At 44.9% G+C, this 16488-nt stretch overlaps 1 pseudogene across 1 annotated transcript in view; it reads right to left on the reverse strand.

Annotated features, from left to right (window-relative positions):
- LOC146866698 (lysine-specific demethylase 5B-like) overlaps positions 1 to 16488 on the reverse strand; it is a 448321-nt pseudogene that overhangs the window by 291287 nt on the left and 140546 nt on the right. Inside the window, exon 5 of the transcript XR_014966523.1 lies at positions 2972 to 3110. The product of XR_014966523.1 is annotated as a lysine-specific demethylase 5B-like (transcript). The remainder of the gene's footprint in view (positions 1 to 2971; positions 3111 to 16488) is intronic.

Consider the following 16488-nt stretch of genomic DNA (forward strand, 5'->3'; position numbering starts at 1 on the left):
GCGCGATGGGCTAGTTGCATTGGTATGTGAAAATAGGCGTTCTTCAGGTCAAGAGGGCCATGAAGTTACCTTGCTGCAGAAGCAGGATGACATCCTGAATTGTGACAATGAGAAAGTGTTCTGACAAGATTTATTAGTTTAGGGGCCTGAGGGAGCCATCCTTTTTGGGGATCCGGAAGTAGAGAGTATACTCCCGTGCCCTGTTGATGAGGTTCTATGGCCCCTTTGAGGAGGAGCACCTGATCCCCCTCCCTGAAAAGTGTCTGATGTTCTGGGGAGAGAGTGTTTTTGCAGGGTAGAATATTGGACCAGTGCTCTTTTCCTAAACACAAGGTAAAATGGCCTAATTGTAATACAATTGGCACACACTTCAGCACTTCTATATGTCCTGTGTAAGTAGTACCCCTGGTACCTCAGGACATGGGTACTAAAGAAGGTCTCTCATGGCAGCAGCATGTATTATGCCACCCTAAGGAACGTACATACAAACTGCATGCAGCCTGCGTGTCATGGTGCAAACCATGAGTGAAAGCACGACAGCACCCTCACTGTGTGCCTGAATGTAGGAATGGCATGGTCACACCCACTTTTTGCCTGGTACATGATGTGATCGACAAAGTGCACTGGGTTCTGCGAACCAGGTACCCAGTGCCAGAGCCCTTTCCCAAAACAATACAATTGTACCCCCAATTGGCAAAATCTATAGCACCCTCTGTAAGTCCCTAGTAAATGGTATTCTGGTACCTAGGGCCTGAGGTACTAAAGAGGGCCCCTAAGGACTTCAGCTCAAATTGTGCTAACCTAAGGGACCCCTCACCAAGCACATTCAAGACTTCCATTGTAGGATGCCTTGGTTAAACGTCCATTCAACCCTCAGAGTGAAGTGACCAATAAATTACTAAATTAACAATGCTCATTGCCAAGTAAGATTTTCTTCAAAGAAAAATAACACGTAAACATCGGAGGCCAACTCTAGATGGCAATCAATCAAGTTTCTTGTAAAGCGCGACTATTTACCTGCTAGGGTCTCAAGGTGCTGGGTGGTTGGGTGGTTGGGGGGGTGGGGTGGTTGGGGAGGGTGAGGGGGGCAGTGAGGATGGGGGTCCTGCTGTTCAGTCGAACAGCCAGGTCTTGTGGGCCTTCTTGAATTGCGATGACGATTGCCTGAGGTGCAGAGGCACGGAGTTCTTGATCTTCGCAGCAAGGTAGAAGGAACTTCCTCCAGCTGTGGTCTTGGGGATCTGTGGGATGGTGGCCAGGGCTAGTTGGGTAGAGCGAAGATGTCTGGTGGGAGTGTAAAAGGAGAGGTGGTGGTTGAGGTATGCAGGCCCTGCGTTGTGGAGGGCTTTGTAGGCGTGCGTGAGGAGCTTGAAAGTAATTCTTTTGTTAATATGAAGCCAGTGAAGGTCTTAGGTGGCCAGTGATGTGACTGTGGCGTGGGATGTTCATGATGAGTCTGGCACAGGCGTTCTAGATGTTCTGCAGTTTCTTTAGGTGTTTCTGGGTGATGCCGGCGTAGAGTGCGTTGCGGTAGTAGAGTCTGCTTTTGACGAGCGCATGGGTGACCGTTTTCCTGGACTCAGTGGGGATCCATTTGAAGATCTTACGAAGCAGGTGGAGAGTGTGGAAGCAGGTGGATGAGACTGCATGGAGCGAGGAGTCCAGGGTGATGCAGAGGTTTCGTATGTGGGTGGGTGTGAGGGGGGTTCAGAGTGCTGTGGGCCACCAGGAGTTGTCCCAGGTGAAGGGGGTGGAGCCCAAGTTGAGGACTCTAGTCTTGTCTGAGTTGAGCTTGAGAAAGCTGTCCATCATCCAAGCGGTGACTGCCTTTATTCCGTTGTGTAAGTTGCTTTTGGCAGCTGTAGGTTCGTTTGGGAGGGAGAGAATCAGCTGGGTGTCCTCTGCATAGGAGACAATGCTGAGTCCGTGGCTTCTGACAATGGCTGCAAGCGGGGGCATGTAGATGTTGAAGAGGGTGGGGCTCAGGGAGGATTACTAAGGCACTCCGCAGCTGATCTCTGTGGGTTATGAGCTTAACGATGGGAGTCTGACTGTTTGGCTGGTGAGGAAAAGCGGATTCATTCTAGGGTTTTGCTGCGGATGCCGGCATTGTGGAGTCTTGCGCAGAGGGTGCGGTGGGAGATGTGTCGAAGGCGGCGGAGAGATCCAGGAGGATGAGGGCAGCAGCCTTGCCTCAGTTGAGGAGGGTGCAGATGTCTGTAGCGGCGAGGAGAGTGGTCTCGATGCTGTGATTGCTTCTGAAGCCCGATTGGGAGAGGTCCAGGTTGTGGTTCATTTCAATGAACTCAAAGTTAGGCGTTGATGACTTTCTCAATGACTCTGGCTGGGAAGGGGAGCAGAGAGATGGGTCTGTAGTTATTGAGATTCGTCAAGGTCAGCAGAGGGTTTCTTCAGCAGTGGGTTGACCTCTGCATATTTCCAGGCTTCAGGGAAGGTGGTGGACTCGATGGAGCAGTTGATGGTGCGGCAGAGTTTGGGTACGATGGAGGTGCAGAAGTGTTCTGAGCCTGGGAATCTACAGCACAACACGCTACAAACCGATGCTTACAGGGTTAAGTAAAATCTTCCTTCTTTCTTGAAGGAGAAAGGCTCAGCTCATTATGCAGGGTGGCTGAAGTGGCCATCTTGTGGAGCTTAGGTACCTCTGAATGGGTTCAGACCTGCATTGAAATAAATTGCCACTCTGTTCTTTAAAAAGTGTTCTGACTGGACACTGGTTAAAGGACCACAGGTCACCACTTAATTTAAGGACCAAATGTTTAGCACAGCACCAATGACTTTATTAGGGTTGAATCAATGAAGTTCCAGTGGTAATTCTTTTGGCATTTAGAATTTCTGTGAGAAACACTGTTTTTTCAGTGGCGACAAACTGTTGTCTTGCATGTGAAACAATGAAAGGAAAAATGTTACGAGAAACAATAGGAACTGTAGACAAACAACTTTATCCCACCTGCATGGTATCCACTTCCTGCATCCATTCTTTGGCTTTCTGTAAAGCATCTTTCAAAGCCAAGCCATTTGGAAGATATGCAGGAACATTCTCGACTTCCGCCAATGCTGCCGCAAGAACGCTAATTGAAATGTGTGGCCTGTGGGAAAAAATAAGCAAGGATTGATTTTCTAGTCATCGTGGCTTAATGAATAAGTTACTTACCTTCGGTAACGCCTCATCTGGTAGAGATGGGATCTAGTCACAGATTCCTTATCTTAGAATTCTCCCCAGGTGCCCGACTAGATCCGGATATTTTTGCAGCAGTACCTCTGCATGTCAGTAGAGGGTGTCGACTCTGTAACGACATCATCCTCCGGATGTGACGTAAATGGAGTCCACTTAAGCCCTCTCCTGATGCGCTGACGTCAGTTTCTTCTGTAACTACTTTTCGAGCCAACAACGCAGAGCCACCTATAGAAATTACTTATGTTAACAGTCCAATGATAGACTAAACAATGTGGACGAACCCACTTTGTCGGTATGGTACAATCACTATTGTGGTAAGTACATGGACCCATTAGGTGTGTTTAAAAGACCCCTCACACACCAACCTGGATGGTGTCATGCTTCTTCATTGGGATCCCAACCGGGTGGCAGAATGCCCCCCGGTTGTGCTACGATGCCTGATTACAGCAGAGCTAGTGTGGTGTAAATGTGTGATGTGTCGTGAGTTTTTATTAAAAATATCTCTGAGGATCCTTGCCTGCAAAGTTTATTAATGGTGGCTCAGGATATAGTTAAAAATGTGTGGTGCAACTACTAGGAGATTATTATCCTTAGTTGACTATGTTTCAGCCCGCAAAAAGGTGTGTGGGAGGGACTTTCTTCAGGAACGGTTAGTGAGGCTAGTGAGTGGCAAAGGTGGAAGGCGCCACGTGAAAAAGAAGTGAAGTAAGGTGTGTGGTCTAAGTGTTGGCGAACTTACAGACACTTGTAAAAAACACTATATTAAGGTTAGGGCAGTTGATCGAGGGTCGGGAAAGGACTCATCCGGTGTGCCAATTTGGTCTCGGTGAGTAGCCCGTCTTTAAACCTGATGTGGTCTCCCGTCGTCTTGGCTGGTCCAGCCAAGACGACGGGAGACCACAGCTCACCTTAGCGCGTGTGTAGGTACTTCACTTTTTCACGTGGCGCCTTCCACCTTTGCCACTCACTAGCATGACACCAACCAGGTTGGTGTGTGAGGGGTCTTTAAAACACACCTAATGGGTCCATGTACTTACAAGAATAGTGATTGTACCATACCGACCTAGTGGGTTGGTCCATATTGTTTAGTCTATCATTACATTGGGGATCCGGACACACCCCGCATTTCCCTTGCTCTCTCATTGTTTTCCTATATATATATATGTTAACAGTGTGCCAATAAAGAGACCTCTTTGTGTCAAATGTCCTAAAGCAAGGCATCAGAATGCGAAGAAAGGGATCTTGTAGGTAACATGACCAGCAGTTTGCAGAGCGGGGAGGATGGGTGGGTCGTTAAGGAATCTGCGGCTAGATCCTGTCTCTACCAAATAAGGCGTTACAGAAGGTAAGTAACTTATTCATCTGATAAGAGACATCTAGCCACAGATTCTTTATCTTAGAATTAGATATCCAAGCAACACCATCCCTGGAGGAGGTTCTGGGAACTAAACTCACTAAAGATCCCTGAATAGGACTAGCCGGTCCATAATGAGATAAAGTGACCAGGCTGTCTTAAGAATTATAGGTGAAGCAAGGAAAATGCTCCACCAGAAGGACTGTAGGAAGCCCGTTGGGAGCTAAAGTCTGTAAAACTGTGAGAAGCATGTGGAAAACACTGCTCACAGTAGTGGGGGCGATAAGAGAGTGTTAGAGAAAACCCTTTATAGAAACAATTATACTATGTAGCCCCGACGAAGGTATTCAACCCAAGACTGGACAAGGCTCAAGGACCAAGGACAACAGCACATACCACTGGATTAGAGCTCCCCTTGTGGTGGAAACTAGTGTGTGGACTAATCCTACCCTGTGAAACACCGAAAAGAGAATCTCGGATCACATCACATATGTATATACATATGTGTGCTCAGAGATTCTCTTTTCAGTGTTTCATCATTGCTGAAAAAAATGCATTGTATGAACAACAACGTTTGGTAAAGACCACTCTCAGTCAGAAAAAAATCCTCCTAGAGGGAAGGTAACTCTCGGGACTATGCAATGTAGAAGCCCAGAGGGGAAAGGAAAAATAAGTGCATAAGCAACTACCAAGTGAAGGTCGAATTAGAGCACCAAGAAAGGAGTAGTTACAAAAGCAGATATTTACGCTCTATGGAAGAAGTTCAGCACAACCATCCTTGCACTATATACCCATATATACTTGAACACACACATATATATATATATATATTCACTGAAAAAAACATAGGTTTCAGACATGTTATAGTTAGGAATTAGCATTTAAAAAACCTTAGAAATTCACTGAAAAAAACATAGGTTTCAGGGGTGTTATAGTTAGCTGGACATTTCACTCGTACAAAACCATAGAAATTCCCCCTTTATAGTTAGTACAGCTAACTATAAGTCACGCCCCCGCAATGCACTGCCGATAACTTCACATATTACATCACTCATGACATGGTCAGTGACATGACTGATGACATCTCAAATGACATCACTGATGGCATCATCCAGTGTCTGTGTGTTTCTGTAAAGTTTAAATATGTTTATTATATATAGGGAAAGGCATATTAAAGAATGAGTGGGAGTATAAGTGTGTGAATGGATAATTTTGTTGGTGCGTGACTGACTCTATAAGTGAGTGATTAAACGTATCTTACTGAATGCATGGGTTAGTGACTAAACTGTGTGAATGTCTGTATCAGTCTGTCTGTTGGTGTGTAAGCGGCTGCATGGGTTTGCAAATAGCTACATGAGTGTCTATATGGGTTATAGATTGGTTGTCTGAGTATCTGTATGGGTGCCTGAGTGTGGGTGGGGTGTGTGAATGTGCATAGAGGTGTGAGTGGGTGATTCACTGGGTGCATGGTTTCAAGAGTGCATCTGTGATGGACTATATGGGTGGGTGAGTTATGTATGGTTGTGTTAGTGAGTTAATGTATATTTCACTGGTACATGTGTGAGTAGCTACATATGTGAAAGGCAGTATATATGTGTGTTGGAGTACATAAATGGCTATAAGTAAGTGTGTGATTGTGAGAGTGGCTGTATGGATGAGTGTGTGCTTGGATCATTGATTGTATAAGAGCGTAAGAATGTGCTAGTATTTGTATGAGTAATTGAGCTGGTGTGTGTATAACTGTATAGGTGAGTAAATGACAGTGTGATTAATTATTTGCATGACTGAGTAGGTGTGTGAGTACCTCTATGGATGAGTGGCGGTGTGTGAGTGTCTATATAGGTGTATGAGTGCATATGATGGTCCTGTACTAAGTGACCATAAGTATGAGTGACTGTACGGGTGAGTGAGTGGATGGGTGTGTAGACCTAAGAATCAGTAAGTGGGTATGTAGTTATTGGTGTTGGAGTGTCTATGGTTTTGAGAATGGCAGTCTGTAATTTAGAGTGGGTGTATCAAAGCTTATATTAGGGTGTGAGAAGATGCATCAAATTATCACAGGGATGATGTCATGAGTGATGTCACTGACCATGTCATGAGTGATGCAATATGTGACGTCATCAGCAGTGCATTGCGGGGGCGCGAGTTATAGTTAGCTGAACTAACTATAACGGGGGAATTTCTATGGTTTTGTACGAGTGAAATGTCCAGCTAACTATAACACCCCTGAAACCGATGGTTCTTTCAGTGAATTTCTAAGGTTTTTAAAATGCTAATTCCAAACTATAACATGTCTGAAACTTATGGTTTTTTCAGTGAACTTCAAAGGTTTTTTAAACGATATTTTTAAAATGTATTTCTTGTTCTAATTTTTTTATATTCTTTAACTACATTTTTTTAATATATTTTTATATATATTTTTTTAAATTACACTACACATTTTTTTAAAATATATATTTTTTAAAATAAATTATATTTTTATTATTTTATATTTTTTTAAATATACTTATATTATATTTTTTTTAATTGTTTTTTTTCCGTTTTTTTTAGAGTCGCGCACCCAACTCGTTAGAATATTGCATCCAACGCGTAGAAATCGTGCACCAAACCCGCTGGAGTCGCGCACCCTACAGGTTAGTAGTCGTGCATCCAACTCGTGCACATCAGGGGGCCGCGCGACTCCTAATTTTACCGTAAAAAAAAAACAATAGCCCCTATCACTAATTTTTATTATCCCCGGGGACCCCATCCCCCGGCGCTTATAAAAAACGTTGGGGACCGTGGGGGAGCCCCAACGCCCCCACGGTCCCAGCCGGCTCCCCGCGTCCTTCGGGAGCCGGCATTGCTTTTCCACATGGGGAGCTGCTGACATGCAGCTCCCCGTGTGGAAAAGCAATATGGGTTTCCCTGCTCCCTCTTTCAAAATCCAAACCAAATTTGCTATGGGAGGGCGGGAGACTCCCGCCCTCTCATAGCAAACAACAGTGTCCTGGGGTGGGCACCCCAGGACACGCAGGAGCCTGCCCTGGGGGTGGCGGTCCCCAGGGCCCTCGAGGGCTCCAGGAGGGGGGCTACGCAGTCCCCCTCCCTCAACACATAAAGACCCGGGGGTAGTGGTGCCCGGGGCTTCGGGGGCCATTGAGCCCCCCCCACCCCACAAATTATACTGGGAGGGGCTTTAAATTTAATAATTTTGCCCAGGGATTTGGCGCCTCCCCCGGGGGCTAAATATAAAACATCTCCCTTTTTTTTTTTTAATGGCAGGATCCGCGCACCCTGCGCGCACTTTCGGTTTAAAAAAAATAATTAAATAAAAAAATTGGGGGGCCCTGGGAGTCCTTCTGGGACCCCCTAAGCAGGTCTAGAGGGTCAGGGTATTTCTACCCTGCCCCCTTTATACGTTTTGCACACTTATTCCACAGACTTCTTCAGCCTCACTTCTACCGAGGCACAAAATGGCTGCCAACAGCTCCTGTTTTCGAATGTTGACAACCACTTGACAGCCAATTAGCATTCAGCGCGTGATCGGGAAAGTGCGCCCAGGGTGCGCGGATCCAGCGAGGCCATAGATATAAATGTACTTTTAACTGTAATTTTCTCAGGAACTACTGAACTGATTGACACCATTTAAGCAAAAGGCACAAGTCTGAACTGAGGACTACCTCTTTGCCAAATTTTGTGTAATTCCGTTCAGCAGTTTGGGCTGTAGCTGCGGCTAAAGGTCCTATGGGAAATTGCATGGGCAAAAAAATGTTTTGGGACCGCCCCCCCCCTTTTTTTTCAGCCCCCGCTACATGAATCATCCCGAGACTTTCAGGATAGGAGTGGATCGGAGCTGGCCAAAAGTTTTGAAAATTTCGCGAAGATTCATCAATCGGCGCCAAAGTTATTGAGAATAGAATGCTGTGGATTTCCTATGGAAAATAGGTCCTAACTATAACTACCAACTGGCAACCGCCAGTAGGTAAAATAAATAAATATATATATATATATATATATATAAATATATATATCACTCAAAGTTTGCCCTGCAGATGAGCTCGCACTCCATGTAGGTAAGTTGAACAACAACATTTATTTCCAAGGCAAGCAAGCATTTCATTTCGCGAATTTCCCCATGCTTTGCCGACGCGTTTCCGAGAATCCTTCCTCCTTTTTCAAAGGCGCATGAAAGACTGCCTTTAATGTCCACAGTTATTGCCTCCTACTCTGATTGTTTGATGGGCTTCTGGTGTGCCTCAGCCTTCGATGTAACTCCTCCCACTAGGCACTGTGGAACTTGTAGTTTGTATCTTTCTTTTTTTCTTCACGAGTGGATTTGTGTTGGCAGTTTTTTTAAAACGGGACACACAAAGTGAAAGTCTTGCTTTTCCTTCATTTAGGATACCTGCAATGTCGTTTCTTTAACTGGCATGATTCCAGTCACGATCCCTTTCCATTTCTAGGGTGGTGCGTAAATATATATATATATATATTCACTTAAAAAACCATAGGTTTCACCATGTTATAGTTAGCTGGACATTTCACTCGTGAAAAACCATTCAAATTCCCCCGTTATAGTTAGTGCAGGCAACTATAACTCACGCGACCGCAATCCTCTGCTGACGACGTCAGATATTACATCACTGTATTTAGACACTTATTTACCCATGTCTTCTTCCATTAATTTTTAGCTATACATATATTACAAATATTTTTTTTTCAGAAAGACACATATGTCATCAGTGATGTAATATCTGACGTCATCAGCAGAGGATTGCGGTCGCGTGAGTTATAGTTGCCTGCACTAACTATAACGGGGGAATTTCAATGGTTTTTCACGAGTGAAATGTCCAGCTAACTATAACATGTGTGAAACCTATGGTTTTTTAAGTGAATTTGCAAGGTTTTTTAAATGCTAATTCCTAACTATAACGTGTGTGAAGCCTACGGTTTTTTCAGTGAATTTGTACGGTTTTTTAAATGCTAAGTTATGTATTTTTTAAGGTTTTTAACCGTGCGCATACCGTACACGCTCGGTGCGCTTCGCGCACCGTGCACGCGCTGTGGGCGCGCGGTGCGCTTCACGCACCGCGCGCCCACATTACGCAGTTCGCGGAATTTTTCCATTTCTACCGTACGCGCACGCTACGCGTACTCCGCGATTTTTCGCAAAAAAATTAAAGGAAATTTTGGCCTTTGGGAATCCTTCTGGGACCCCCTGACAAAGGCTAGGGGGTCAGGAACTGTCCACCCTGCCCCCTTTTCACATTCTCCACCTTTGTTTTTCACCCCCTCAGACTGCGAGAGACAAAATGGTGGCCGACACTTCCTGGTTTCGACCGATTCGAATGTTTACTAAGATCTAACAACCAATCAGAATCGCACTCGCGCACGGCAGCGTGCGCGTACGGTAAGTTTTACCGTACGCGCACGGTGCGCGCCTATAGATATATATATGCTTTTAAATGCTATTTTCTCAGGAAATACTGAACAGATTTACACCAGACCTGCAAAAGGCACATACCTGACCTGAGGTCTCTGCCAAATTTCAAGTAATTCTGTTCAGCCGTTCGGGCTGTAGCTTGGACTAAAGGTCCTATGGAAAAATGCATGGGGAAAACACGTTTTGGGACCCCCCCTTTTTCTCAGCCCCTGCTTGACGAATCCCCCCGAGACTTTCAGGGAAGGAGCGGAGCGGAGCGCCCCACCTATTTTGAAAATTTTGCGAGGATTCGTCAATCGGCACCAAAGTTATTCCAAATAGAATGTTGCGGATTTCCTATGGAAACACGATCCTAACTATAACTATCTACTGGCGACCGCCAGTAGATAATATATATATATATATATATATTTTCACTGAAAAAACCATAGGTTTCACACAAGTTATAGTTAGCTGTACATTTCACTCGTAAAAAACCAATGAAATTCCCCCGTTATAGTTAGTGCAGGCAACTATAACTCACGCGACCGCAATCTTCTGCTGATGCTAATACTGTATTTAGACACTTATTTGCCCATGTCTTCTTCCATTAAATTTTAGCTATACATATATTACAAATATTTTTTTTTCATAAAGACACATATGTCATCAGCAGAGGATTGCGGTCGCGTGAGTTATAGTTGCCTGCACTAACTATAACGGGGGAATTTCATTGGTTTTTTACGAGTGAAATGTACAGCTAACTATAACTTGTGTGAAACCTATGGTTTTTTCAGTGAATTTGCAAGGTTTTTTAAATGCTAATTCCTAACTATAACGTGTGTGAAACCTATGGTTTTTTCAGTGAATTTGTACGTTTTTTTAAATGCTAAGTTACTTTACGCCATTCGTGGCGTGCGCGCCCAGTTAACGCAGTTCGTTCCGTGCGCACATGGGGGACATATTATGCGCTTCGTTGTGAAAGGTATTCATTTGTACTTTCCAATTAGTTATATGCCATTTGCACACGGGGTGGGGATAGTGTGGATAATTTTTTTTTTTTTAATAATTTTAACCGTACGCCTACGGTAAGCGTAATCGGCGATTTTTCGAAAATAAATAAAATTGTTTTTTTGGGCTTGGGGGTTGTTTGGGGACACCTATATCGATGCTGGCTGGTTAAGAACTGAATATACTGCCCCTTTAGATGTTTTTTGTCTTTGTTTTTGCTGCCCCCCTCAGAGTGCGAGAGAGAAAATGGAGGCCGCCGCTTCCTGGTTTCGACCGATTCGAATGTTTACTTAGATCGAACAGCCAATCAGAATCGCGCTCGCGCACGTCACCGTACGCGTACGGTAAGCGCACCGTAAGCGCACCGTAAGCTGGCTCAGATATATATATTGATTTACAGGCTATTTTCTCAGAATCTACTGAACAGATTTACACCAAACCTACAAAAGGCACTTCCTTGACCTGTAGACTACCTCTCTGCCAAATTTCAAGGAACTCTGTTCAGCCGTTCGGGCTGTAGCTGTGTCTAAAGGTCCTATGGAAAAATGCATGGGAAAAACGCGTTTTGGGACCTCCCTTTTATCTCAGCCCCCGCTTGACGAATCACCCCGAGACTTTCAGGGTAGGAGCGGAGCGTAGCGCCCCACCTATTTTGAAAATTTCACGAGGATTCGTCGACCGGCGCCAAAGTTATTCAAAATAGAATGTTGCAGTTTTCCTATGGAAACAGGGTCCTAACTATAACTACCTACTGGCGACCGCCAGTAGGTAATATATATATATATATATATCAAATGCTACTTACCAGTACGCATCTGTTCTTGGCATGTAGAGCTGCAGATCTACGCACTGTGCATAGATCGCCATCTGGTGTTGGGCCCGGATGTTTGCAGTTGTTTTACCTCTTGGAAAGTCTTCGGAAATCACGAGGTATGTGACTCCTCCTTCGGATCGTATTGCGCATGGGTTTCGGCTCCATCCTCAGATTGTTTTTCGCCAGCAGGGAAATGGAGTGTAGTAATAAGCAGGGAAGATGTCCATGTGTACTGTATCTAAATAAGATAAACTGGAACAGATAAAGGTAGCCGGGGAGGCTCTACATGCCAAGAACAGATGCATACTGGTAAGTAGCATTGGCCGTTCCGAGGCATATGAGCTGCAGATTACACACTGTGCATAGATTATACAGCAGTATTCGCTCCTAGCGGCGACCACCAGTATCTGTTGCAGTGGTTTGAAACAATGTTTTGAGTACAGCCTGCCCACACTAGCTTGTTGCTTAGTTTGCACATCTACACAATAGTGTTTAGTGAAAGTGTGCGGTGTTGACCATGTAGCTGCTTTGCAGATATCATGTAAGGGGATGTTCCCTAAGAATGCCATGGAAGCCCCTATCTTATGTGTAGAGTGGGCTTTAGGGGGAACAGATAGCGTTTGTTTTGCTTTGTTGTAGCAAATCTGTATGCATTTGACAATCCACCTAGCTATCCCAGATTTGAAGATAGGGTTGCCTTTGTGTGGTGGTGAGAAAGACACGAATAGTTGTTTGGTCTTACGGAAGGGTTGTGTTCTCTCGATGTAGTAGAGTAAGGCTTGTTTAACATCTAATGTGTGGAGAGTTCTTTCTGCAACGGTCTGTGGCTGCGAGAAGAATACGGGTAGTTCCACAGATTGGTTTAGGTAAAAAGGAGGAATGACTTCAGGGAGGAATTTCGGATTAGTATGGAGAACAACCTTGCTATGGTGCATTTGCAGAAAAGGTTCTTGAATAGTGAGTGTTTGTATTTCACTGACCTTCTGAGGGAAGTGTTGGCTACAAGAAAAGCCGTTTTCCATGTTAGGAATTGAAGTTCACATTTGTGTAGAGGTTCAAAGGGAGGCCCCATTAGTCTTGTGAGAACAATGTTTAGGTTCCACACAGGGGAGGGTGGCACTCTGGGGGGAATTATTCTTTTGAGGCCTTCCATGAAGGCTTTTATGGCAGGTACTCTAAAGAGTGATAGATGGGGGGTTTGTGTTTGGAGCTTGTTTCCTACCTGCGGACCTGCTACACGCTGATTTGGTCACTCCACCGCTCCTGGGGCCCTGACGCTATGGGTCTCCCCTGACGCCGCTTCACTCCATCGCGGCCGTGACAGGGGGAAACTACAGCTCCCAGGTTGCTTTGCGCCCAATTTCCTGCCGTGTTCGCGCCCGGAGGTGCTTAAAAGACCGAGGCTCCCTCCGCGTTGCGGGACGCGCGCGGGCGGAGCCGGGCTAAGCCCGGGCAAAGGGTGGGCCCTCTGAGGCCCAAGGAGGCTGGGCTGGGCCACGCTTTTTGGCCCCAGGTCTTCGCTGCCGTCCCCTGATACTTTGGACACTGTGAGATTGTTTAAATTAATAGAGCTTGTGTGGCTCTATCACAGGATAAGGAGCTGAATTACCCCTTACCACTGCTGTGTGATTATTTTTCTGTCTAAACACTATATTTAGTCTTTTTTGGGCCTCTGTGTTACCATTGAAAATGTTGAAATCCACAACAGGTAAAACACTTCCTGTAGCTGCAACTCCAGATAATTACCTGGTGTAAGTTGTAACTAAAATTAACAGTGAAAGACGTAAATCATTGGGCCAGGGGACCAGTTCCATTTCATTGTCTAGCTTGCCCACTGCATGGTCTTCTCCTATTCAGGGTGATAGCTGTAGTACTGATCAATACGATGTGATAAATACGGCAGATTTAGCTCTGCCGCCCCCTGAATTAGTGCAGGATCAGGAAAATATGGTCGACCTAAATGTCATCAATGATGCTCCACCAGACCGTTCCCCGGCCCTGGTAACACAGAGAGTGTTGAGATCTCGCAAGCTGACACAAAATAAACAGGGGGGGTGGCCGCAACACAAATAAAAAACCAGACCCGCCACCTATTAGTGGGGAAAGCCTATATGAGGCCCCGGCTAATAATGCCACTATTAAAATAGATTCAGAGCAAATAGACTGCCTGATTGGAATTTTAGAGGCCAAAATCACTAAGATAGTTAAACCCCTTGTGGCCAAAATTGACACGTTGTCTGCAGAAATTGTGAGATTAGGAAACCTCCTGGGACCCCGGAATGATATAATTGTAAGCAATAGCAATGCCGATAAGGGCCCTAGGGTTAACAACGAGACACCAAAGCCCATTAAGGAAGGACCCTGTTTGGTAGAATCAGCAGTTGCTGTATCCCTGGCAACTGCGAGTAAAATTCCACCACCAGTCACATGTATAGGGAGTAAGAGAGGGCCGGCAGTAGTAAAGACCAGTCGCACGGTCAGTGCACAACCCGATTTACCTTCTGAATGTGCCCCATTTGTCGCAGTGTTGACAAATGTTCCACCCTTAGTAGAGGGTAGTCTGTCTAATAAGCCAGAACCCCACGAATCCCTAAAGAATAAAACTGTATCGTGGTTGAATAGAGAGTGTGGGTTCCCGGTTGGTCTATCACGACAGATACTAACCACCAGGAGAGTCTCATGGATAGGACAATCACACAAGAACATTAGGGGGGATTGTGTAATTATAAATTTTAGTAACCCACTTCTCGTTAATAATGCTTTGCTAAGAGCTTTCTCGCTGCCACATACTGATCAGGGCATTACACTTCGTCCACTGGGATATTTTTATAGACATCTAACTCAGCAGCCCATTAATGACTTATGTGAGGGCAGAGGAATTGGCACTGTAGGGGTTACCGGCCGCGGGGTTGCCACGTTCAATCGTTATCAACCCCCAAGTGATCTAGATTTAAATTATTGACTTGAATATGGCCGGGACCAGCCCACACCTGCTGTAGAAGTTTCCACATTGATTGTGGAGGAGGAATGTGGGTTAATTGGAGACTCAGGGAGCCCTTGTGGGGGTGGTACCCCAAATGTTATGAACACAGAGGGGGATGCCCAAGGTGGTCCTACTGATGGTACGATGGCAGTTAGGGCCCCACGTATAGGTACGAGGGTCCTTAGCTGGAACATTGCTGGGCTGAATAGTAAAGCAAATGATGCACAATGGAGGGACTGTTTGACAGACTGTGAAATTATTGGGTTACAAGAAACCTGGGACACGGAGAACACCTTGTTTTGGGATGGGTATGCTGCTTTTTGGTAGGCAGCAGTTGCTTCCCCCATGGGGAGGGCAAAGGGTGGTCTTTTAACCCTCATCTCATTAAAACTTGAGGGGGTTTATTCAAAAGTGGAGACAGGCACGCCTTACTGCCTTGCAGTGGAAATTTTAACAAAACTAACTGGGAATTGGCTCATTGTCAACTTTTATAACTCCTTTGATAAGAGTTTTTTTAATGAACATTTGGTCAGTCTTTACGACTTTTTGGAATCGTATAATGTTAATAGTACGAATCATTATTCGGTTATTATGCTTGGAGATTTTAATGTTCATTGTTGTAAAGGTAACTGTTTTGTTTGGGACAGTTTAGGTCTAGCAAACCAAGATAATATTCACTTTGAACACACCCCGTCGGGATTGTATTTAGAAGATTTGGTGGTAGGTAATGATCTGATCTACCCCACCAAATTTACAGGAGATATCCCAACCTTTAAAGGAAGAGACTCTAGGTCAACTATTGATTATATTTTTGTGAGCGCAAACCTAGCAAGTAGGGTTAGTCAGTATAATGTTAGTTGGTCCCCCTATGGAGATCATAACCAAGTAAAGGTGACTGACAGATGATCTAAGGAAAAAAGTGAAACCCAACCTGACTGCTGGAATCCATGACATAAGGCCCACCGATCAAGCGCGACGCCTGAAATGGTGCCGCGTGGTGCCAATGGACTTCAAGAAAAATTTGCTGGGAAAGGTTGGGGACCACATGACCACTTGTCTGAAAGATGGTGTCATAGGGGATGAGGTCCTAGTAGCCTATGGCAGAATCTGTACCCAGGTCGATAGTGACCTTAAAAAAGTAGTTAAGGGGCAACCCAGGGACGGGGAAAAATGGTTTGACCATAACTGTTCAATAGCCCAACGGAAGTTGAAGGTAGCTTTGAAAGCTGATTTGCCCGACAAAGCGGAAATTGCCGCCCTTAGGAACAATTATAAAAAAGCACAAAGAAAGCGAAAAAATGAAATTAGGCAGGAAGCCTGGAACGAGCTTTTATCAATAGATGTAATTAAAAATAGTGCTAAGTTTTGGACTGTGATAAATATGCCTTTTTTCCAGGATAAAAATAACAGCGAGCTTGATTGTGGTATACAGGAAGAAAAATGGCACACTCATTTCAAACAGGTTTATGATGGAAATGGGAAGTTGGATGGCCCAGTCTTAAACATGGAGAAATATTCTTTGACCTTCACTGAACTAGAAGTAACACATGCCATTATGCAGATGACAAGTAATAAGGCTCCGGGACCCGATGGAGTCCCGGCAGACCTTTTTAAATCAGATGTAAAAACCTGGTCAAAGATTTTATATAATGTCTTTGTTAACGCCTGTCAATTGGGTCTACCCCCGTCATGGGCACGATCTGTTATTATACCCATTTATAAG

The sequence above is a fragment of the Triturus cristatus genome, chromosome 1_2 (assembly GCF_964204655.1).
Source record: "Triturus cristatus chromosome 1_2, aTriCri1.1, whole genome shotgun sequence".
Classification (NCBI taxonomy): Eukaryota; Metazoa; Chordata; class Amphibia; order Caudata; family Salamandridae; genus Triturus; species Triturus cristatus.